Below are 23724 nucleotides of genomic sequence, written 5' to 3'. Positions count from 1 at the left end.
TCCTGGACCCCCTCCAGCCTGTCTAGGCCAATCAATCAGTCTCCATCCTTTTTTAAACCACGATGTGCAGCTCGCAACACAAAAGATGGAGAAAAGGCACGCTGCATATCCGTTCACACACAACTCAGGTTGCTGTAACCCAGACGCCTGACCTCCATGTTGGGGAGTCCGCGCACGGGCCCGCCCTCCTCCCCTTGCATCCATGTCACCTCCAATACCAGAAACATGTATCATTCGGATCCTTTCCTTTTTTTAAGATGTTCCCAGGGAAATCTGTATTTAATTTATGGGCAATTTATAATGGAAATAGACCATATAAAATGTATACAAATGTGTAGGGCTGTATATAGGGCTTGGAAGGAGACAGTGGAGCTTAGCAATAATTAACATGAAGGGTCTCTTCCCTGCTGCCAGGTAGACGTTTGGATTGCCCGTACTTTCATTAAACTTAAACCAGAAAGGGCTCAGGGGCCGAGGTCCAAACATTCCTCAACTCTGCAGAGGATGTCAGGACACAGAGCCGATGACAATACATTTCACCAGGATGGCCAAAGCCTTGTTTAAGTTTAGAAGATGCCTGTATTGCATTACTTGGACAGAGGGAGCCAGCCCGTGCACCACAATCAATTTTCTGGAGAAACAAAACCACTTCCAACCAGACCAACCCCAAACCAACGTGACGCCGCAGGGTTTGCAAAGCGGTCAGCAGACATGCGGGACACCTGTCTGTCCCCGCCCCGGGCTCCCCGGCTTCCAAAGGCAGGATGGCTTCTGCTCCCAGCCCAGGGCCGCCCGGCGCGCGTCGGAGAAGAGTTACAGAGAAACTCAGAGTTGCCAAAAGCTATTTCCAGGGGACTTTGATCAACTGATGCTGTAATCTCTGAAGGGAAGCATACTTCATTTAGAAGGTATTCTTTGGTGTCATTCCCAAGGAGAAGGCATACTTGTTTTTGGAAGAACAGAGCCCCCCCCCCTCTCTTTCTTGTTCTCTCACTCACTCTCCCTCTCTCTCCCAGCCATGAGTACTCTAATTACGACGGTGCACAAACAACCTTGCTGAACACAGGGAGAGATCATAGAACATGCTGTCGGCCAGAAAAGAGTGTTTTCAACAATGCCCAATTAGGAGCCAAAATCCTAGATGGCAGCAATACCATAGCCCAAGGGCCAAATCCCAGGCTCCAACCTCCCTCTCCAGGCTCCCCTAGCCTCTCCCTTCTGAGGATTCCTCATCTCTGACCCCATTCAGGGGGAGACCCCATTGTAAAAGAGGTGGGTCCCCCTAAAACGCATATGGGTCCCTCGAATCCTCTGAATGCCATGGTAAAGGGTGGTACATTTAAATAAGTTTTTCCTGGCATATTCTGACATGGCTTAGATCAACTACCTCATTTTTCAACAATGAAAAGATTAAACAGTTGTTAAGAGTTATAAAATGATTTAATATGCTATTAAGCAGAGATGTAAACTATCAAAGTTTAAGTTTCCAGAGAGAGACTTAAATATCAATTAGATGTGAATCCAATTTGTATGCAGCTCCCCCCACACCCCCTCCCAAAAGCCCACACCAGGGGCAGCTCCCCGACGCCTGCACCACTGCCGTGGGGACACACAGCCCCTCTGAATACGGCTTTGGAAATCAAGTTCCCATGCGCTGGTTTCATGAAAATCTGTCGCAGCTGGGGAAACCAGGCTCAGGCTGTTCATGACACGTTTTTCCTTGAAATGGAGAACAAAATCAAATTTTGGAGAAATTTCGGGGATACGTATCCATGCTGAATGATGGGAAAGGACTGTTAAGTACTTTATTTGAAACCAGAGTCGGGAACTCTAACTTCTGAACTCTCACTGGTTCAGGGCTGGCAACTTTTCAAAGGGTTTTTCCCCCCCCCAAAATTACCTTGTAAGGCAAAATGTAAAAACAAAATTCTTCTCTTCATCTGTTTCCTCTCCTGGCATTAACTTTGAAAAATACAGTCTCTTCCGTCTCCCTTTACTCCCCCGGACAACTCAGCCTGAAAACCTGCAGCCCCTCATACTGACATCCTCTCGATGCGCAGATCACCCGGTTAACGTAATCAGTCACACGCGCCAACCCCGCATCCTGCCTCAGTTCACCTCGGGGCCCTGGACAGGTTCAGACACTACAAGCCCATCAGGAGGATGACTCAATAACCCGTTTTGTCAATTCCAACCGCAAGATGGAAGGGAAGGAGGACCCCGCCGCGTGAAGAGTTCTGGGTCAGTTTTCATAGAACACAGATGTGCCCCCACCTCCCTACTGTCTCTCTCCCTGTTCCTCCAACTAGAGGAAATCATATCAGAACAGCACCAGGAAAGCACGCTCCGCGACACTGCCCCGTGGTCCAGCAGGGATCCCCTGTCCTCGCCAGACCCAAAGGCACCCATCTCCCTCCATCAGACCCCAGTACGTCTTTAAAGATGAAGAAATCTGGGGCTGGGAAGCAGCTTGACCCTGCTCTTGACAAGAATCTGGGGGAATCCGCTGAAAGAACATTTGGGAAAACGTTTTGCAGGGTGACTATCTCCTGACCCCAAACTACTGCTGCCCAGTGTCCAGGAAACCAGACAGTCCTTATCAGGGCAAAATTTTGATGGCAATTATTAAAAAATGCACATTCCATGCTTTTCAAGGAGAAGTCAGACTCCCCAAATTAACAATAAATCAAAACTGCCCAAACATGGACAGATGTCTTCAGACACAGCCCTGTTTCTCCTGCTAGTTAAGCCCACTGTGCATTCTAGCACTGCCGGGAGGAGCGCGCCTCGCCGGGCCCTCGGCAGCGCTCAGCACAGCGGGTCCTTGCTGTCCGACGGAGTGGTTTTCAGAGTCCTGCTCACAGTTACTCATGAGACAAATGAAGCAAGTTCCCTGTGACTTTGCCCTTTCTCCTCCATCAGAGCTGGCCATGCCTGTGTCTCAAGGAAGCCCCGAACATCTTAAGGGACAGACTTTCCACTCCTGCTGCATGTGCACATCTGCTTGTCAAAGCAACAACTCACCCCAGTCACCAAGGGTGAGGCCCGCGGGGCAGGTGAGCAGCAGCCCGGTGACTTGGAAGTTTCTCTCTTCTTCCTCCTCCCACCAGTCTACTACAGATGAAGACATTCAGGGACCAATTCCTTCATGACTTGTTTGGTTTTCCGGTTGTGCTCTGGACAGCTTGTGACTGGCAGGAAGGGATCTCTGAAACCTCTCCTCATCTGCCCCAGCCAGCCGCACCTGCCGGGCCTCTGGCTCCAAAGGATGGGCGTGTGTCAGGGTGAGATGGGACACAGCTCTGGAAAGAACTCTTATCAATCTCCCGCAACCAGAGCACCGCTGCCAGAGGCCAAGGTGGGTTCTTGCCGTGAGAAGGTCTCCTCTCCCATTTCTGAAGCGTCGAGTGCCTACAGCAGAGAGATATCCTACCAAAAGCGGGGGCACGGGGGTGAGGACAGCTGCAAGCATGGACAGAAGCCATCCTCTGGAACAATGGGCTCTGTCCTCCCCAAAAGGGGCCTGCACACACCTCCACTGAGGAAGGTAGAATCTGCGTTCTGTGAAGTGAGAGCCGAAACTAAGTCAAAATGATCCGAATTACAATCTTGAGTGCTGCAATTTCTGCCATTTGAAAACCTTGAAAGGGTCTGAAAAGGGGATCTCAGCAGAGGCAGACATACAGCAGGCTCTGTACCTGGGGAGGGGCCCTGGCCGGGCATCCCCAGCCCCACCACCACCTGCCCAGTTGTGTTCCACCAGCAGAACACACACAGCCCCATCCAGAGCCTCGGGAGGGAAACTCGCAGGTACTGTGGGCTGCAGACGCCCGGGATCCCGAAAGAGCTGTTTCTAGAAGTGGCTCTGGCTTCCCTCCTTATGAAGGCTTCCAGCAAGGCTGAGCAATGTACAGGAATGACCTGAGCAAATGCAGATGGTTCATTTGGGGGCATCGTGTAAAAAGATGGGTTGGAACTGATGTTCTGCTCAAAAATGAGGCTGTAAAAACTGCCCCGGAGGGTTTTTTTTTTCCAATAGCTGGTCTCACGGCAGGAGGAGACATGTCAGCACAGCTCACCTTCCCAGCCCAGCCGCTGTGCGCACAGCAGCTTCCCGATAATCGGGGTGAAGGAAAAGAGGTGGGTGAAGGAGCTCCTAGCGCCTGAGAAACCCCAGAATCCATTGGCCTCTGGAAAGACCCACGGACCCCACTCAGCCCTAACACACGGCAGCTCCAGGAAGTACCTCCAGCTCCCCAGCAGACAGGGGAGCCCTCTCCTCCGCTCTTTACACATCACAAGACCCTCGGGTGACCTTTGAGGTCGGTGTTACGCACCCCAGGTTACCCATGAGGAGACTGAGGGGAGAGGAAACAGTGGCAGGACGTGGGGGAGCAGGACCAGAGCCATTTCTCCCGCCTCAGCCTTGTTCTTTCTCACACTGACCTCACACGCATGTGCACACCCACGCTCACACACACATTCACACACCCACTCACACCCACACACTCATACATACCTGCTCACACACCCACATTTTCACATACATACACACTCACCGTCTCCCACACTCACGCTCACTTATACACACATACTCAAAGTCACACGTTCTCACACAAACACACACACACACACCAGCACACGTGTGCAGGGCTCTCCGAGTGACAGGCTCTGGCACGACTGGAGGCAGGTGACCCGCAGCCCCGGTTCCCAGAAGACCCACAGCTCCCTCGGCTTTTCCTGGGGGGCAGTGGGGGGAGAGTAAGGACTTGGGATCTAGATAATCTAAAAAACGGATCACCACACACAGATTGTCTTGTTTCTGTGCAACCACAATCCCGTGACCCTCCATTACTCCCCAAACCATTCTTGTCATATAATATAGGAACTACGCATAAACAATTCTGGGTTTTGATGGGTTTCCTAAAACTAAAAGAATTTCAGCCATAACACTGACATTTTGTTTCTGGAAATTAAAGCCTGGGAACAGTGGAAATAATGTTCATGGATTTATGAATTGTATTTCCGCACATAGTTCAATTCCCAGCGCTTATGGGGAAACAGAAACGCGATCTGGTTTCTGATGGCGTTGCCGCTGAGGCCGGCAGGTCTGACTCTCCGCAGTTTTTCACTTCATCCCAGGAAGCCGGGCGCTCCAAATAAGGGCTCTGCTAAAACCAGAGTGAACTAACATAACACTTCAGGAAACAAGACCACACCCAAGCAAGAGGGGCTGGCTAATTGCGCCTGAGACACGGGCGACCCTTGCAGCCCAGTGATGGAAGGAACGGGGCTCACACTGGGAGACGCTGGGAGAGGCGGCTGGGGCTTCAGCTGACCTCAGATGGCCAGGGGTGCACCTCGTTATGAACCAGGCTTGGCCACACTGCGCAAGGACTGGTCAGTGCGTGTGCCTGTCCCCTGACTGTGACCTTCTGCAGGCTGGGGACACAGACCTCCCCCGTGCCCAGCAAGCTGGAGGCTCAACCAATGTTTGCTGAGTGGCAACTGGAGGGAGGTTTTTAAATGACTTCAGGGAGGTTTCTGGTGTGGGGGAAGGGCTGAGAGAAACCAGGAAAGTTTAACGAACACGGTGGGATTGGGGTCTGGACATGACAGTAGGATTTCAGCAATGAGGGCGGGAGAACCTACAAGGCAGAGGGGAACCAAGGCAAAGCTAAGAGGCGGGGCAGCTGGGGTGCACAGAGGGAAGACCAGGAAGTTCACTGCGATGACTGACGACCCATGACGGACCGCACTGAAGATGAGAAGAGAATCAAGGATGCAGCAGTTAGGATAGAGATCCATAGTGATGTTCCTGTGCTGGAAAGGCTCTTGAAGGGCCTACACGTCCCACACCCTCTACTTCCCGGATGCCCTGCAGGATTTCCTCAGCCAGGGTGGCCTCCGCACCCTTCCTCTAAGACAAACCCATGTGCCCCTCAAGGCCCTGCTCAAACTCCACCTCCTCCAGGAAGCTTTCCCCGAACTCTTCGACAGACAGTAATGCCCTTCTTCATCCTCTGCTTCTATTTCTACTGCACACAGTCTGTTCTGTCCCAGCCACCAGTTCAGGGCCATGACGAGGTGGAGTAAGCATTTCATGTATCACTGCAGTGGATCACGCTAGGAGAAGAGCCTCCTCCTACACCATGAGCTTCCCCTGCAGCATGGCTTAACATGGCCTGCTTAACCCAGGCCAGGCACACAGGACAGCGGGGAGGGACCCACCGATCCCAAGGGAGACTTACCTGGGAGGAGGTGATCCAGCCAGCCCAGCCCCTGCCCACTTCTCCACCCACCAAGGACTCTGCTTGCCTTCCCAGCCCTCAGCCTAGGAACCAGGGCTTCTCACGCCTTCTTCAAGACTTCTGCAGAAAGAGACTCCTGCACCCAGTTCAGGAGGCAGCCCCCCCGACAAACCCAGAGCCCACACCTCACCAGCCCTGCCTTCCTCCGCAGCGCCCCCACGTCGCCAGCCCTCCACAGCTGAAGACCATAGGTCATCATTCATTAAAGCCAGTCAGTGTGGCCTGTCTGGTGCCAAGATTTTCTGGGCATCATCACGTCCAGCCAGCCCGACTCCCATGAGGCCAACTAGGCCTGCAGGCCGGCACCATCCACCCCCAGGGACAACCCGTCTGGTCAGGGCGGCTGAAAACAGCCCTAGCCCCGCGAGCCATCCCGCTTTTACAAGGCCAGGCCGCACAGAGTTGCAGCGGGTGGGGAGAAGAGCCAGGAGAGCTGGAAGAGCTCTGGTCCTGGTCCCTCCGCTGAGGAGGGAGGGAGAAAACTGGCTCCTGCCTCTCCTGGCTGGGATGAGGGGTGGGCCTGCACTGAGGGCCCCCACCTGTGAAGAAGCCAGAACCCATCCTGGGCCTCCAGGTCCACAGCACAGACACATGCTCCAGGACTCTGCCCCTCATGGTAAGGAAAACACGTAACATGTTGCATGGATTACGGGGACAAACACTCACGTGACGAAACTATTCTTCACTCAACAAAGGGTCCTCTTCAGGAATCAACAAACCTACCAAACATATACATGTTCCTAGGAGAGCTACGTGAGGCCTTGCCCCAGGATCACTCCACTTAGGCGTTAGTTACTCACCCCTTAGTATGAATCTGCTGCCTTCTGGTAGAGTTCAGCTTCCTGAAAGAATGGATTCTGTGGAGGACTGATAGCGGGTGGGTCATCTGGGAGCAAGGGCCACAATAGGAGGCTGGGAAGCACGGAGGAGAGAAAGAGTCCTTGTTCAGCCAGAGAGCTGAGTGAGACAACAGAGGGGCTGGCTGATCAGCCACAGGCCTGGAAGGAAGAAACGAGAATGTGAAACAGCCTCTCAGACGCGGACACTGTACTGCTCTGTTAGGGTGTCTGTGACAAAAGGACCACAACCTCGGGGGCTTAAATGACAGAAGTTCATTGCCTCCCGGTTCTGGAGGCCAGAAGTCCGAGATCACGGTGTGGGCAAGGTGGGTTCCTTCTGAGGGCTGTCGGGGAGAGTCTGTTATCTTCTGGTGGTTTGCTGGCCATCTTGGGCGTCGCTGGCATCTAGAAGCATCCCCCTGACCCCCGTCCTCACCGTCACACGGCCCTCTCCCTGCACGCTGTGTCCACATGTCCCCTTTCATAAGGACACTGTCGCATGGATTAGGGCTCACCCTAGTCTAGCATGACTTCATCTTAAGTGATTAACCTGCAACAGCGTATCTGTAAATAAGGTCATATTCTGAGGTCCTGGGGATTGGGATTCAACACATGAACTTGGGAGGACACGATTCAACCTATCACAGGCACCTCTTCTGGGACGGAACTGCAGTAGAGGGACCTCAGCCCTGACCAGCTGAGTGATACTGAACAAGGCACTCCCCGCCCAGACCCTCAGTCTGTGGCACGGGGAGGGCGGGTCCTTCCCACCTGCCCCCGAGCATGTTGAGAGGGTCCATGAGGACAGGCAGGCCTGCGTTCTGTGCGCACCAGGGCAGCGTCAAGGTCTCAGCAGTGCCTCGCCTGATTAGATCTTCAAGGCCCTTCCATTCCTCAAATAAGGTCATGGGTCTAGCTACATACACTCCCAAGCCCCAGGGGCTGAGACTGGGACACTGCACGTGCAAAAACACAGCCCGACACCAAGGGCGCTGGAAAGCAGGGTACGCTCAGGGACCACAGAAAAGCGTTCTGTGAACAATTCCAGTAGATGCCTGACGTTGTCTACAAACAGCTTGTGTTCTCAGGGAGCAACAGACTATCTCCGGACAAGTCAGACCCACTGCCTTCAGAACAGAGGCAGACAAGGGGACACACCTCCCTGGCACCCATCACAGGTCCGCGCAGGTAAGCCGGCAACGACCCTTAGACGGCGGGAAGGAAGGCCCACTTGTGGAGCGAGAGTGACACCCAGTGGTCATTTGGGAAAATGGCACTCTCAGGCCCAGGAACTGGACAGGAGAGGGAAGCCGCCCCACATCAGGTTTACGTAAGTGGCGGTGTCAGATTTGCATCCCACATCCTCTGGACTCCAAGACAAGACACCAGGTCCTAGGAGGGACAGCAAGGCCTCCTTTACCCTTCGCAGGGCCATCTAACCAGCTGCACAGATGTTTAAAATAGCAAAACCATGTGCGAGAGTGGAGCAGCTGAGCCCTCCCATTCAGACCACTCACAACGGCTGTGGACAGTCAGCCTGACCCTCCAACGAGTTCTGTCCCCCTAGGGACACACGCGGCAGGGCTCCCAGGCGCCTTCCAGAAGGCCCGGAGCAGGGAGGAACTCAGGTCCCAGGCACTTCACAGAAGGCCTGGCGCAGGGAGCAGAGGGAACTCAGCAGCGACCTGGGCTCCAGGCCTGTCTCTGCACTTGGACTGGGATAAGCCCGCACCCCTGCCTGGAGTCACAGGCCCCACCCCTGAAGTGGCGGGGAGGGGGGAGGGGCGGGCAACGGGGTTATAGACAACACCTCTGAGGCCATGCGCAGCTCAGATGCCCTCTGTTCACGATGACGTGAACAACTTACTTTCAAGCCTTGGCGTCAGGCAGCGCTGGGTTCAAATCCTGCCTCTGCCTTTAACCAGCTCTGTGGTCTTGGGCAATTCACTTAACTCCCATAAGCCCATTTCCTCTTATCTAAAATAGGCTTTTGAAAGAACTTACCTCGCAGGGTTCCCAAGAAGATTCTATGATAACAGTGAATGGAAAGCATGGCACACTGTACCTTTCCCGGAACAGGTGCTCAGTTACTTCTTAAAATAAGGGTTCTTATTTTAGCCTCAGCTCACTGCACGCGTGGAAGACAGCTTAGGATGGAATCAAGTAATGATGGGCGCTCAGAGAAGGCGTACACTTCCGCTGCGGGTTCACAGGGCCTCTCACCCACGGACCCAGCTCAAGCTGCCAGACGCCGCTCACTGACTGCCTCAGGGTCACGTCCACACTGACCCCGCCCAGCATTCCATCCGGGAACTTCCATCTGCTGGGGGTGGGGGGAAGGGCACTCCTGTTGTGCTGGGGGCTCCGACCCTGCGCATAGGCCCAGTCGCACCAAGTCATCATCAGCCCTCCAGCCTCAGAGCTCCTGCAGCTTGAAGGTCTCTCGACTCAGTGATGTTAAATAAGGGAAAACTGATGCGCCTCCCCCGCCGCAACACCCCCGGGGTCGGCCGCACGGAGCTGCAGGGCGGGCGGCAGGCGGCGCACACCTACCCCTCGGGGACGCCCCCTACCCCGCGCCCCGCGATCGCCCCCGCGCGGCCAGCCCCAACTTCGGCGCCTGGAGGGGGCGCTGCTGCTAACGCGCCTGCAGGCTCAGGTCCCCGCGCTCGCAGTTCCCCTGCCCCTTTCTCCTCCCCATCCGCCCGCTTCTCTGCCCAAGGCTGTCCTTGCTGTTCGGGTCCTTCTCCCCGTGGCTCTGGCCTGGGGGCGCCCAAACTATATCCTCTTGCTGCCCCCGGATCTATGAAGGACGATGGAGGAGTCCGCGAGGGGCTCCCAGAGGGGCAGCAGGGACGGGCCCGCCCTTTCTAACTGACCCTCCCCCAGATCTTCCCAAGGTTGGGGAGAGCAGCTGCCTCCCCAGGATTTTCTGGGTGAGGCTGCCCTGAGCTTTCCGAGCAAAAAGCCTTTTGCCTAGAACTTGCTGATGAGAGGGGAAGGGCTCTTGCAGGTTCTGATGGCCTCAACCTCCTGTCCCCCACCAGCCACGCTGACCAACCAGGTAAGGCTGGCCTGGCTGGGGGCAGTGGAGACAGTGAATTGAGAGGCCTCTCAGCACAGCCTGCCTGGCAGCGGGGCAATGCCTGCCCTTCCATCTGTGTCTCCTGCCCACCCGCCATGAGGAAGCCCTGGGTCTGCTCCCCTGGGATCAACCTTGAGCATTCCCGCAAGTGATCCTGGTGCCAGGGACGCTGAGGGCGACCTGCTCCTCCAGGCTGGAAGGTGTCCTTACTTCCACTTCAGACCCTTCTGGGGGTGCTGCCTTCCGCTGGATGCCCAGCTGGCCTCCGGCTGTAATTCTGTACAGTCTGAAGATGTTTCAATAAACACTGTGCTGGGAACCTCTGTACTGTGCTGTAACAGGGTCAACCAGGTGAGGTGGCTTCTGTGAGGACCCAGTCAACTGCCCTGAGAAACAAGAGCTGACATCCCAATCACAAACAATAGCCAAGGCAAACATCGCGTACCAGTGGGAAGGACCACCAGGCCCTGCCCTTGTGGCTGAGATGCTTGGGGAATCCAGCCTTCCCTCCTGGACTTTGCTCTGCCTCAACTTGGCACAGACTCTTGTCCCAGCTGAGAGTCGGCTTGTGTTGTGAGAGCAGAGACTGCACACGGTTCCATCCTCACCCTGCCAGGTTGACTTGCAAAGCCTTAATGCATAGAGCAGCTTTGCAGAGTGAACAGAAAAGCCAAATCCCACTTACTATGGCTGCAGCTTACACGGCTAAGGAAACAAGACCAGAGCTAGAACAACTTGCCTCATTCCTGGTTCATCCTCCTGCACCGCTTCTGCTGGACGATTGGTGGGAGGCCAGACTTTGCGCAGGTGAGGCTTGGGGTGGACTGAGGCTGTTCCAGGTGGGAGCCATCAGGGAGGGACCCTGGGGGGCATGGCGAAGCTGTTGTCCTAGCTACAGTGCAAGTTGGTGGGTGGCCAACTTGGAGCCCCTGCACAACCTGGATGCGGGGTTTGGGGTTTTGAGGATACAGGGAGCTGTCCTGAGTTCTTGAACAGAACAGGTGAGATGAGACATCAGAGCTCTAAATCCTGACCCTCCTTTATGCTTCTGCCTGCTCTGTTCTGTCCGACTGCTCATCCCCACACACCTCCACCTGTCTGTCTACTGACAAGGTTGGACCTCAGTCCCACCAAGTCATGCAGGACTTGGCCAGGCCTCTCTGATAAGCTCTTTCCAAGTCTTCCCTGGGACTTGAGAACTTTCTTGCTCTTCTTATTGGCTGATAAGTGGTTTCCCCTCAGTGTGAACATCGAGGTGTCCCAGCTCATGAGCCCAGTGGAGAGACCATGGACAGCTATTCCACATTCTGTTCCTCTTTCATTCATTCCTCACCCCATGAATGTGAGCCAAATTCAGTATTGACATGGAACACAGTCTCTTAGTATTTAAGCCTTATCAGCCACAAACTAGATCCCTTCCTGTAAGCAAGATTTGATGAGGTTAGAAGGAAGAAAATCAAGTATTTTCCAGGATCACCAGGAACACAGGCATGGAGGTTGGTACGCTGTACATAGTTGCTACCGCCAGGTGGCACCCTGCTGTTCCGTGGTGCACAAAGATGGTTTCAAAGCCCCTGCCCCAGTCAGGCCCTCAGCCCTTCAGATGCCTCAGGAGAATCTTGTTCCCAACAAGAAAGGCAATTCCTATGAGGGATCTGTCGCCTTGGGCAGATTCCCTGCTCCGGAAGATGTAATGGATGTGGGTATTGGCTGGGCCAGGTCCTGGGAATGTGTGTAAACCGCATAGCCCCTGCAGTGGAGAAGACACCTGACTGGGGGCGAGGAGGCCCCAGGAGATGCAGAGCCAGGGGAACCTCTCTGAGCCTCACTCCCCCTTGTGTGTACCTTCAACAGGTGCCAGGTATCCTTGAAAAGCAACCTGCCCATGGTATCTGAAAGCCAGGCCCCTGAGCAGTGGATGTGGGAGCGCTGGCTGGGGGCCCTCCTAGAGGCAGGACCCAGCATTATCCAGTAATCCTTGACCAGCCTGGTTTAATCTGCCCACCTCTTTCCTGTACAGTATATAGATGGCTGACTTCAGAAAACAGGTTCAAAACCCAGCTGTGAACCACGTCACAGCCTTCCCCCTCCCCTGTAGTCCATTGAGATCCTGGAGACAGGAGTGGCACTACCTTACCTTGCCCACCTGGGACGCCCCCTGCCTTCTTCAGTTTCCCCCAACTTGGGAGCCTCCCACTTAGGCTCCCAGCACGAGCTCCCCCACACAGGCTTCTCCTCCGCTCCATCCGGGGTGGTGAGGCCTGCTGAGCTGTTCTCAGCCATGTCAGTGACTGGCTTGTTTTCCAGTTGGGAGCTCTACATGGGACACCAGTGCCTGATTCCACCAGGACCCCTTGGTGGAATCCTCCACACAGGTAAGCCTCCCCGTCTGCTACTGGCCGCAAAACTCTTTCCCCCAGGGGTGCTCTCTGAGGTGGGTCCTGAGAGTGGTCAAGCTGGGGGCTGAGAAGCATGAGGAGGAGTTGGGCAGGCACTGCCCAGGGGCCACCAGTCACAAAGGGATGTGTTGTCATATCGGACCCAAGAAGTGGCCACAATCTGAAGGCTGCTTCTCAGCAGCGGGACGCAGGCTTGAGCCATCTCTCTCTGGGTGGTCTCATGGAGAGAGGGTCCCGGTCTCCAAGACAAGCTGGCAGCAGGGTTCATGAGGAATGGCCTGAACATTGGTGCCTGGCCTGCTATCCCTTAGACCTAGGAAGAAATGGCTTCCAGATCCCAGGCCCACAGGCAAGCAGAAAACTCTTAGCGGTCCGGGGCCCGTCTGGCATCAGTGGCCACATTTGCCTCTTGTGGTGAGGACTGCCAGGCCTAAGCTTCTGGTGAGGAAGTTGAACCCAGCTTGGAGGGTAGATGGGGGCGGGATCTTTCCCTCCAGAGAATATGAGCCCCCTTTGAGGTGACTCTGAAGAAGACGGACACATTAAAGACTCTAGAAACCTTCTCACGCATGGAGGATGTGACTTCATTAGTGGGTGGACAGGCTTCTGTCTGCACCCATGGGGTCTCCTGCTGGGTGCTTCCAGGAGGTTCCTTGGCCTCCAACAGCCTTGTGTCCTGTTCAGCCCTTGTGTCCTACTCTTCGCACTGCCTCATTCCACCCTCCAGCCCTGCCTTAGGCCTCCTGCTGGCTCTACTCTAAAGCCATTGCATCTGCTTCTGACCCAAGTATCAAAGGCCTTGAGCATCTGTGGACACTTGGTGGAATCCCTTTCCAGACTTGCCAGTTCCTCTGTTCCTGGGGAAGACGAATGAGATGGTCACGGCTCCAGCTCACCCCATGTCACCTCCATATCTTCTTCATGGAAGTGATCCCGTCTCTTCCTGTGTGACTTCTCAGGCTTCAGAGCCCATTTCAATTACTGCATCCCCCACAAGCCTTTCTGCTTCCTCCTTCCCTCTCCCCCAACCCTCCTTCCTTTAAACTCTTGTAATCAGAGTCGTAACCACATTCGAGCTTGGACTGGTAATTTGTCCTTTATTATGTATCCTTATTTTCCCCTCTAAACGGATTTCCTTGAAGGCAGGGCCCCCGATCTTTGCTGCTGGGGGTATTCTGGCTTGGCATTCAACTCCTAAAATGTATGTGAAAATGAGTAAATTCTGATTTTGTCCACTCTCGTCCGAGGTTAAAGCTTTGCTGCAACCACCCAGGTGAAGAACCACCACCCACAGTGGGCAGGCCTGGGGACGGGCCAAGCAAGAAAGCTGTTCTGCCACCAGGAGATGGCTCGGAGGTGTCACAGGCCCAGGTTAGACGGCGGTGAGTAGTCAGGGGACAGAGGGAGGACTTGCCCTGAGTAGCACCCTCACTCAGCTGGGCCTAGGGGGGCTTCCAGGAAGAGCCCCGAGATGCAGACAAGGGGAGCGAACGGTAAGGGTATTTGGGGGGTTTCTGGGGGAAGGAGGGCAGAGAAGAAAACCCCCATGAGAACATCAGCTGCTTCCCTCCCTGAGATGAGCCCCTCGCTGAGCTCTGCAGCGGGGAAATGGCCGCTGCGTCGGCCGTTGGGGGCGGTGCTCTCCGGGTGGGAGCTGATGAGCGCGCAGGCGCCACAGCAGGATTCCTCCCGGACAAGCGCTGGATGGCAGAGTCACCAGAATTTGATGGCAGCCCACAGTGGAACATCACTGCAGATGGCAAGGACCTCAGCTGGACACTAAGAGGGCAGAACCAGAACCCCAATCCTACCAGAGGTACTGGCCCAAGATTCTATAAGGACACCTCATGTGCCAGAGCAAGACCCCTAAAGTCAGGGACCCAGTCTCCCAGGTGACCTTCGTGTCACCTGAGCTACCAGCCTTCTGTGCCGTTTCTCAGTTGGGATCTTCCCCTGACTTCCCAGCAGTTTCCTCCACCGCCGTGCAGGCTTCCTTGTGGGTAACTGTGGGCCAGGATGGGTGAAGGCAGATGCTGGTGATGCAAGGTTTCTCCGGAGTGCCTCACACCTCGCTTGTCTCCACATCCCTCTGGCAGCTGCAGAAAAGAAACTAACCTGTTGGAGGGAGACTTTTACCCTATTTCCCAGAGTGAAGGAGTCCTGTAGCCGCCATTGGTCAAGAGGCTGGTGGGGAAACATGTGGCCTCTGCCCCCGAAGAGGTGACCTCTCAGTGAACCAAAAAGGGCCAAACAGGGATCTAGGCTCCCGGTTACAGGGATGGTTGATGGACACTGAGCAAAGCCCCTGGGAGTCCCAGGCCCTGAGGACCTCATCAGTTTCTTGGAAGAGACTGGGCTCACACATACTGCTTGGTGACTTGGCATCAGCATCCAGAGGGCAAGTCCCACCAGTGGTAACTAGTAACTCAGATTAAGTGTGGTCGGAGGCAGCCTGGCATCAGCTGGACCTCTGCCTGATCCTCTGCTTAGCCAGCTATTAGCTGTGTGACCTGCACCAGTCATTTCCCATTTCCTACTTTCTCCTGCAGAATGAGGACCTGAACCTCCTTCAGGTCATTGAAGACTTTCAAAGTGGTCGTAAAGTATCTAATTCATAGACTTCCTATTAGGGAGTCTCCACTGTCCTCCACTTCTGTTCTCTCGTGTCTACACTGCCTGACCCCAGTGCACCTACACTAGGACCCTAGAAGGCCCTGTCCAGGCCAGTGCCCTTTGGAGGAGAGAAGACGAGATGAGATGCCTCCTACTGTGCTGTCTGGTGATGACACTGAGAAGTGCTGCCCATGAACATCTTCAACTTTCCCCTCCATTGCTCCAAAGGAGCCTAATCTTCCGAGAGCTGCCTGAAGCCCTGACCAACCCGTGAACTCACCTTTCTGCAGAGCTCTCTGAACAGCACTGTGCATCCCACGGCAACCTCTCAGCTGGGCCCATTTTGTTCTCTCAGCCCAAGGAACTCTCCCTTGAAGAGGGCTTGCATGCAGATCTGGGTGAGTTCTAAGGACTCTGGCCAAAACCCCCTGGCTCTCACCCACCAAGCTTGTCTAGTGTCTGGCTATGCTAATTGCCAAGCATTTTATGAGACATTTAACAAGTCTGGTTATCCTTCTAGAAGAAGGAGGTCCTGGAAGAAAGTCCATGTGAGCCAAGAGAGCTTAGTCTTCCTGCCTCAGTGACAACTCAACCCCACATGCACCTTGAACTCGGGCCAGGAAAGTCTACTTTAACCATATGGCCTGGGTTCAGTGACTCTGGGGACTATGTGCCTGTTAGCCAGAAAGTCAAGATCTGAGAGGGAACTTCAGAACTCATGTCACCTGCCAACCCTAAGACCCTGCCTTCTTCCTCAGAGGGCAGCACCCAAAGGTTCTGGCCATAGTCCTGGCCAGCTGCTTTCTTGTCACAACAGTGGCCATTGTGCTGGCATTACCCAGGATGACCTGTAAGTCATTCTATGATGTTAGTGGATTTCACATGTAATAAACAGCTTTAACTAAGCACACATCAGCCCCGCTGTCCTGTCAGTAAGGTTCCCATTCAGGGATCTTCAGGGATCAGCCCCTTCCTTCAACAAGGGAGAATGCTGAGCGCTCTACTTTGGAGGCCCTCCAAGCTTGTTGCCTTAGAATTTGTTTTACAACATGAGATGAATGACCTCAGCACTATTGTCTGGTTTCCTGTCAGCAAAGAAGAAATGTTAGGGACAAGGGCAGTTGTCACTAAAGTCCAAAGTCCAAAGTCCTTTAGAGGAGGAGAAAGCTGCTAGAAACGACGTTCTCCGGAAGCACTTTTCAACAGCTCCGGTTGTTTTGTCGCCACTTTCTCACGTGTCTGCCTAACCTGCTAGGAGCAGTCGCGGTCTCGGTGGCAGAACCCGCGAAGCCCAGCTGCCCACTTCCCCACGTAATGTTTTCCAGTGATGACGACTTGACCATCTTCACCCCCAGGGACCAACATGAACTCAGCTGTGGGAGTTCACAGAGCGCAGTCTGACCTTGGAGAAAATCTTTGGCGCAACTCTGTCTTCCTCCACGTGTGATCTAACGGCCTTAGATGCAGGCCTCTGGTCGCGGGCCCGGCCTGGCCAGTCCCGCAACAGTCTCTGAGGAGGGCGGTAAGAATGTCTCCTTGGGGCCCAACTACAGAGCTTGTCTCCTTTCCAGATTGTGCTGTAATGGACAGGGCTCTCAACTCAGCCTGTTCTCTCCTTCCTGGCCCACGTAATGGTCTCAGGAGAGCAATGTTTCTCACTATAAAAATGGGTGGTCCCTCCTGTTAACCTAGCTGAACATCATGGGTTGGTTAGCCGTAAGGGCTGAGGTGGGCCGAGTGGAGTGTCGCTCTTGGCCTTGGTGGTAAAGAGCCCTGGCCGCAGAGTCCCTGCGGGGGCCGGACCCCAGCTGGACCACAAAGGCCTCAAGTTGCTGGCTTCTCCCCACCGAGGCCCCCAGTTCATTATCAGGCTTTTAGAAACACCAAGAGCACCAAAGAAAAGGAAGAACAGAGTTTAAGTGCAAGGATTGGCTGACATCAAGGAGACCCTTGAAGGGCCCTACGCCACCAGGTTTTGCATGAGAGCACGGACTAAAACTTGAACTGTTTTGAAAAGCAAAAGGCCCTAAGTAGTGGGTGTAAACTGACGGGCCTAAGTGTTCAGAGAAGGGACAACAGCTCTGAGGAGAGTGAGAAAGGCTTCAGGAAGGAAGCAGCAATCCAGAGCCTTCTTGATGGGAAGGGGCTCTAAGCTTGAAGAGCAGTGGGGGTAACATGCCTGTGGTGCCCACAGTGGCTGTGAGACAGGGCTGTTCCAGTCGGACTACTGGGAGGGAGAGGAAAGGCTTATCCCCCCCACTCCTGGTGCCCCTTCCGTGTGGGCAGTGACACCCAGCGGCTCTCCCCCCTCACCCATCCCTCCCTCTCTCCCTCCCTGACCTCAGGTAGACTGACTCCCCAGATTAGTGGATGAGGAACCAAGCTCTTCCCTTTCCTTCCTCTCCTGGGAGGAGCCTAAGTTCCCGAGTCTCTGTTTCTCTTCTTTCCTCCTGGCCATAAGTCTTCCGTGGGGAGAGGGGGCAGCAGCAGCAACCCCCATCCTCCCCATCACGTGGCAGTGCAGTGGGGAGTAGATAAACTGCTCTAATTCTAAGTCATCACTGTTGGAAAAGTGTTCCACTCTCTGTAAGTGACATCCTCCAACCCAGTACTTCTCCCAAAGAAGCCCAGCATTCCCTTCAAACGGGCCTGTCTGCACTGCCAGTTGGTCCAAACCCCAGTGCTGTTTGCTGGGCTCCTCAAGACTCCAGCAAGTCTGAGCTGGGGAGAGCCAGCAGGGAGAGGCGGCTCCCACACTCTCCCCTCCCCAAGCCTGCACCTCAGGCTCATTCTTGGATCCTATAAACTTATATCCCTAAAATAAAGTCCCTTTTGACTGAAGTTGATTCTGAATGAGTTTTTGATCCTCACACCTACATTCGTCCCAAGGTGAAAACAGCAGGGATTGGCTTCCCCAATGGCTGAGCCATTTGTCTTCCTGTTGTTTGTCCACCTCTGTCTGAGCTGATGTACAGCCAGGCAGACAGCGCCTCCTGTTGGCCAGTGCTCCACAGTACAACGCAGCAGGACAGGAGCTGGTGGAGCAGCAGCAGGCTGGGGCTGTGGACCCTCCAGTCCAGAAGCAGGAGCCAGCCTGCTGCCCTGGTGCCAAGGGCCCATCAGCTGAGCAAGACCGGCCTGACTCAGGCCCTGTGGGGCCAGAGTGGCTCCTGTCAAGATGCCTGTGGTCTAGGGAGCAAAAAGAGGAAGAGCCAGGTTTACCCCAGACTGAGGGGGTTCCTGGGATGCTAGACTTCTGGTCTCAAAGCCAAGAAAGTCCTAGGCAAACCAGGGCAAGCTGGTCACCCTATAGGGAGCTTAGGTGTGAGGGCAAGGAAAGACCTGGACTCTCTAGGAGCTTTGACTCCAGCCTAATTTAAGTCAGGACTCATCCCTTTTGGTGAAATAGAAATAAATGCCAATTTTGATGGGCTATCATGAGGCTTGAAGAGATATCATGAGAATTCAGGGAAAACAGCAGGCATTTGTCTAAGGAGAAGGTTCTCTAAGCAGTCCCTAGTCCCCGCCCCTCCTCCCAGCAGGTTGCTTCAGATTTATGGGAATTAAGCTGCTTCTTCCCATACTTGCAAGTCAAATTATAACAGCACCAAAGGGGGTGGAAACACTGTTGCATCTACCAGCCCCTTCTCTCCTCTCCCGGAGTTCTTTGCGCCAGTGCCTTCCCTGCAGCCCCCCAGCTACAGCCACACAACTCACCTGCGCCTTGGGGCATCCTCTCTGCCTCTAGGGTGTGACTTGGGTGCCTTTATACATAATGCTTCTCTGTTCTCTGCTCTCTGGTTTCCAGGCCTTCGCACAGTTCATCCCAGGACTGGGCCTGTGGGGCTCCCGTTCTGGAAAACAGTCCTGGGCAAAGAATTGGATCTTGAAGCAGGTCTGGGTTTGGGGTCAGGATTCATGCAAATAAGTATAAACTGAGGTGCGTCACTAACTGGAGGTCACTCTTATTCTTAAACGGAAGGTTCGGAAGGGCTGATCCAGTCCTAGTTCTCTGGTTTACCAGCTGCATGACATTTACTCCAGAACCTTCTCCCGTTTGTGTACACTAAATGAATAGTCAGAGCACAAAGGAATTTTTAGGGCAGTGAAAATATTCTGTATCATATTATAATGGTGGATATATGTCACCACACATTTGTCCAAACCCACTGGAGGTACACAACCAAGAGTGAACCCTAAGATAAACTCTGGACTTTGGATGATTATGATATGTCATCCTTGGTTAAAAAAAAAAAGGACCATTCTGGGCAGCGATACTGATAACGGGGAGGCTATGCATGTGTGAGGGTCGACAGTATACAGATAATCTCTGTAACTCCTCAGTTTTGTTTTTTGTTGAAAGCCTTATAAATAAATAAAAATAGAAGAGTAGATTTCTTCCAGCTCAAGTGTCATATGACTCTGATTAAAATTATATGCCCATTAAGCAATTCAAAAGGAATTATGTCTAGAAATTTGAAAGCTAGCAGCCAGCCTGAGGAGGAAGAGCACTTAAGGCAACATTCTGGGACATTCTGCTCCCCAGCCCAAGACTGCTGGCCGCGGAGTTAGTGGATGGTGAAGGAACACAGCAGTGTTTCATGAGAGCTCATGAGGAGGAGGCTATATGCTAGTCATGTCTGAGAATCCCTCTCGCTGGTAAGCCAGAGAGCTAGGCACTGCCACTTGCCCGGATGAAGGACTTGTTGATCCAGGAAAAGGAACAATGAGCCAGCACTGCTTTCTTTGCTCAATGGCAATAATGGCTTTTTCCACAGAGGAAAAGCCACGTAAAACGGTTGGAGACCGAGTTCTGGATCAGGTCAGGCCCTGACGCGGTATTAACCCATTATGAAAACTACATGGTACCTACCCATGTGGTCTCTGATTTGAGAGAAGAAGTGTAACACCTTCTCCTCTACCCCAAGAAACCTCAAACCCCTGAGAGACTCAGAACAAAGGGAAATCTCCCAGGACCCTCCCTTTCATCCTCTCCCTTCTCTCCAGCCCCCACATGCTTGAACAGAGACACTGGACAGTTACTCTGGACGTCAGTCATCCCCCCATGCAGAGACCTCGGCCGCACAGACACACACAAACACTGTTCCTGGTCTCAGCGTCCCCAACTTGAAGGGAAAGACAAACAGCCAGGAAATGAAAGAGCATCATTAGATGATGGACGGAGTGACGTAGACAAGTGGTTCTCAAATCTGAGTGTGCTTCAGAGTCTCCAGGAGAAGGCAGGGTCCCCCACCCCACCCCCAGGGACTCAGTTCAGTAGGTCTGGTGTGGGGCTCACAGGTTGCATTCTGACAAGTTCCTAGGTGATGCTGGTGCTGGTGCTCCAGAAACCACACTCCGAGACCAGCAATACGGACCCGTGCTTCATACGGACCCGTGCTTCCCACACCTTCGTGTGCAGATGAAGCACGAGTGGAGCTCATGAAAATGTAAATTCTGATTCAGTAGGTCTGGCTTAGAACTTAGGGTCTGCACATCTAATGAGCTCCCAGGTGATGCCAGTGCTACTGGCCAGTGGACCATATTCAGTGGCAAAGGTGCTCTGTCTAGATCATAATGGAAAATGGAGAACAAGATGAGTTTGGGCTGATCTTGGCAGGGAAGGGTTAATGGTAGTTGTTGAGACTTGATGAATGGTAGGGTTTAAATCAACGAAGGAAAGAGCGTATTCTGGGAGAGAACACTGGGGAGAGAACAGGAGAGCAGAGGCAGGGAGGTGGGAGTGAGAATAATGGGGAAGGGCAGTGGCCCCTGGCCATTGCCACGCGCTGGCACCAGTGAGACGGAGGCTTGGGGTTCCATATGCAGGCGCCCCATTCCATTCACCCTTCACCCCACCCTCTGATCCAAGAGGCTGCTCCTATTCCATTAAGTCTACAGGCAGCTGCTGTTCATAATGGAAATGACTATCGTTCTGCTGGACCCACCGACAGCTCCCAATCCTGCTGGCTCAGCCAACTTGGATGGCGTCTCACCTGGCTTGTTGTTTGGCAGCCTGAAGGGCCTCCCACTTTTCTTTTCCATTCTCAGGCCAGAGGAGCCTCTGTCCTCCAAGAGCCGAGTATCTCAAAGGCACATGGGGAGGCAATGAACTTCTCAGCAGGAGGCCAGGGCAAGCCCGCATGTTTTGCAGGGAGCTTAGTCACTGCCCTTCTCCTAGTTCAGTCAGGGTCGTGACCAAAGAAGGAAAGTAGAGCCCTCTCTTTCCTCCCCTCCTTTGGAAATCTTTTGTCTATAGGCTTGTCCTCACAAAATGTTCACCCCTTTTCCCACAGAGCTGCATTTTGTGGGTGCCAGAACACAAAGGCGTCTGTGTAAAAGGCTTGTCATTCGGAAATTGAACTAACATTTACTGGGTACCTAGTTTCCCGGGGCTGCCATAAAAGTACCACAAACCGGGTGGCTTCTAAGAAAAGAAGCTAATCTCTCACAGCTCCAGACACTAGAAGTCTGAAATCAAGATGTCAGCAGGGCCCGGCTCCTGCCAGGAGCTCCTTCCTTGCCTCTTTCAGTTCCAGGAGCCCCAGGCTAATGGCAGCATCACTCCATCTCTGCCTCCATCGTCACATGGCCTCCTCCTCTGCGTCTGTATCCAAATTCTCTTCTTATAAGGACACCAGTCATATTGGTTTAAGGGCCCACCCCACTCCAGCATAACCTCGCCTGAGCTAATTATGTCTTTATAACCCCAAATAGGGTCACGTTCTAAGCTACTGGTGCTTAAGACTTCAGCATATCTTTGGCGGGGAGGTACACAATTCAACACATGACCCCATGACAGGTACCTGTAACAAAGTCGTATTAAAACATGAAGTCCTTGTGGAATCTGAGCTTGTCTTTTAGACAGCTTTCTTCCTCTAAATTAAACTAGAACTCTGAGCTATTGTCAATAAAATGAAAACAACTATAATTCGGGCCCTTTCTCAAAATCAGCAGAGAAACAAGGGGACAAACAATTGTCCGCCTCACAACTAACAGCCAGGGCTGAATCTGCAAGATCCACATAGCAAGTTAATTAGCAGATTATGGTAACTAATTCATGTATCCATTGGACAGAGTCGAGGCCCTTCTGTCTGCCAGACACTGTTCTAGATGCTAATGATACAGAAGGAAACAAGAGAGGCAGAAACCTCCACCGTGGGACAGCTTACCTCCCCGGGAGGAGAAGACAGGCAGACAAAATTAAAATGTGGTATGGATGGAGAGAGGAAATCAGGGAGAGGAGGAGTCAGATTTGGATTTGCATTTTAAACGAGATGGTCAGAGAAGAGCCACAAGGAGGTAACAGACCAGCAAAGGCCTGAAGGACAGACAGGAGGGCTCAGCCTTGGGGTGACAGAGGAAGCAGCAGGTACAAAGCTCCACAATGGAAGCTTTTGTGAGAACTCTGCTTCTCACGGACTGATGTCCCACTGCCACTGTGTGCTTTCAAACCCTCTCGGCACAAGTGTGTGTTTAACTCAAGAACCACCAGGATGGGAAGAGAGCCTTTGAGGAACTGAGTAGTTGTGGTCAAGGAGGAAGGAGTTTGGGAATAAAGTCACTAGGTTAAAACCAAAACTGGTTAATGTCCTCCAGGGCAATAAAACCAGAACCTTTAGGGTTATCGTTTCTACCACAATCATCTGCATCTCCCCTGGAGAAAAATCTGCAAGTTAACGTGAAATTCAAGAAATCTTCAATTTCACAGAGTCTGGGCCCTAAAGACAAATATCATTATGATACCACTTATATGTGGAATCTAAAAAAAAAAAAAAAGATATAGATTTTATTTACAAACCAAAAATAGACTCATGAACATAAAAAACAAACTATAGTTACCAAAAGGGAAAAGGTGGGGGAGGGATAAATTAGCAGTTTGGGATTAAAAGATACACATTACTATATACAAAATACATAAACAACAAAGACCTACCATATAGCACAGGGAACTATATTCAATTTCTTGTAATAACATATAATGGAAAAAAATCTGGAAAATACATATATGTATGTGTATATACATAACTGAAATGCTTTGCTGTACACCTGAAACTAACGTTGTAAATCAACTACATTTCAGTAAGAAATAAATTTTTTAAAAATAAAGAAAAAAATGCTAACCCTTCCTTCGCCCCGCAAAGATAGTAAATAGGAAATCAAAGAAAGATGCAGTCCTGGAGAACTGAAAGAGTCGTGGGTGGGTCTGTCAGACTGTGCTCAGCACAAGATTGAAAGGATATGCAATCCCCCTTTTGCCTTCTTTATAAATGTTGGACACTTTTTCTTAACATAAGATACAAATTTACATATTGGCAGCCGTGGCTTTCAATTTTCCAAATGGAGTTTGCTCTCAGTATTGATCTGCTTTTCACCATCTTTTGTGTCTGTTTTCAATCAGGCAGGAAGATTACCAACAAGCAATTCCAGAATTATAATAAATGTTCCATTATAAAAACTAAAAATATTTTTATATT

General features: G+C 52.7%; 2 long non-coding RNA genes across 2 annotated transcripts in view; one reads left to right on the top strand and one right to left on the bottom strand.

Annotated features, from left to right (window-relative positions):
* Nucleotides 1-9390, bottom strand: part of LOC140685773 (uncharacterized) — a 292798-nt gene extending 283408 nt beyond the window's left edge. The window contains exons 1-2 of the long non-coding RNA XR_012059196.1: nt 9155-9390; nt 7112-7309 (exon numbers count right to left, since the gene is read on the bottom strand). This is a non-coding gene — a long non-coding RNA (uncharacterized lncRNA). The remainder of the gene's footprint in view (nt 1-7111; nt 7310-9154) is intronic.
* Nucleotides 9391-10030: 640 nt separating this feature from the next.
* LOC140685771 (uncharacterized) lies at nt 10031-14161 on the top strand. Its single transcript, XR_012059192.1, has 3 exons — nt 10031-11042; nt 12543-12610; nt 13882-14161. It is a non-coding gene; the product is annotated as an uncharacterized lncRNA (long non-coding RNA).
* Nucleotides 14162-23724: the final 9563 nt, after the last annotated feature.

This window comes from Vicugna pacos, chromosome 15 (genome assembly GCF_048564905.1).
Source record: "Vicugna pacos chromosome 15, VicPac4, whole genome shotgun sequence".
NCBI lineage: Eukaryota > Metazoa > Chordata > Mammalia > Artiodactyla > Camelidae > Vicugna > Vicugna pacos.
The sequence above is the reverse complement of the archived record's forward strand: the minus strand, read 5'-3'. Positions and strand labels throughout refer to the sequence as shown.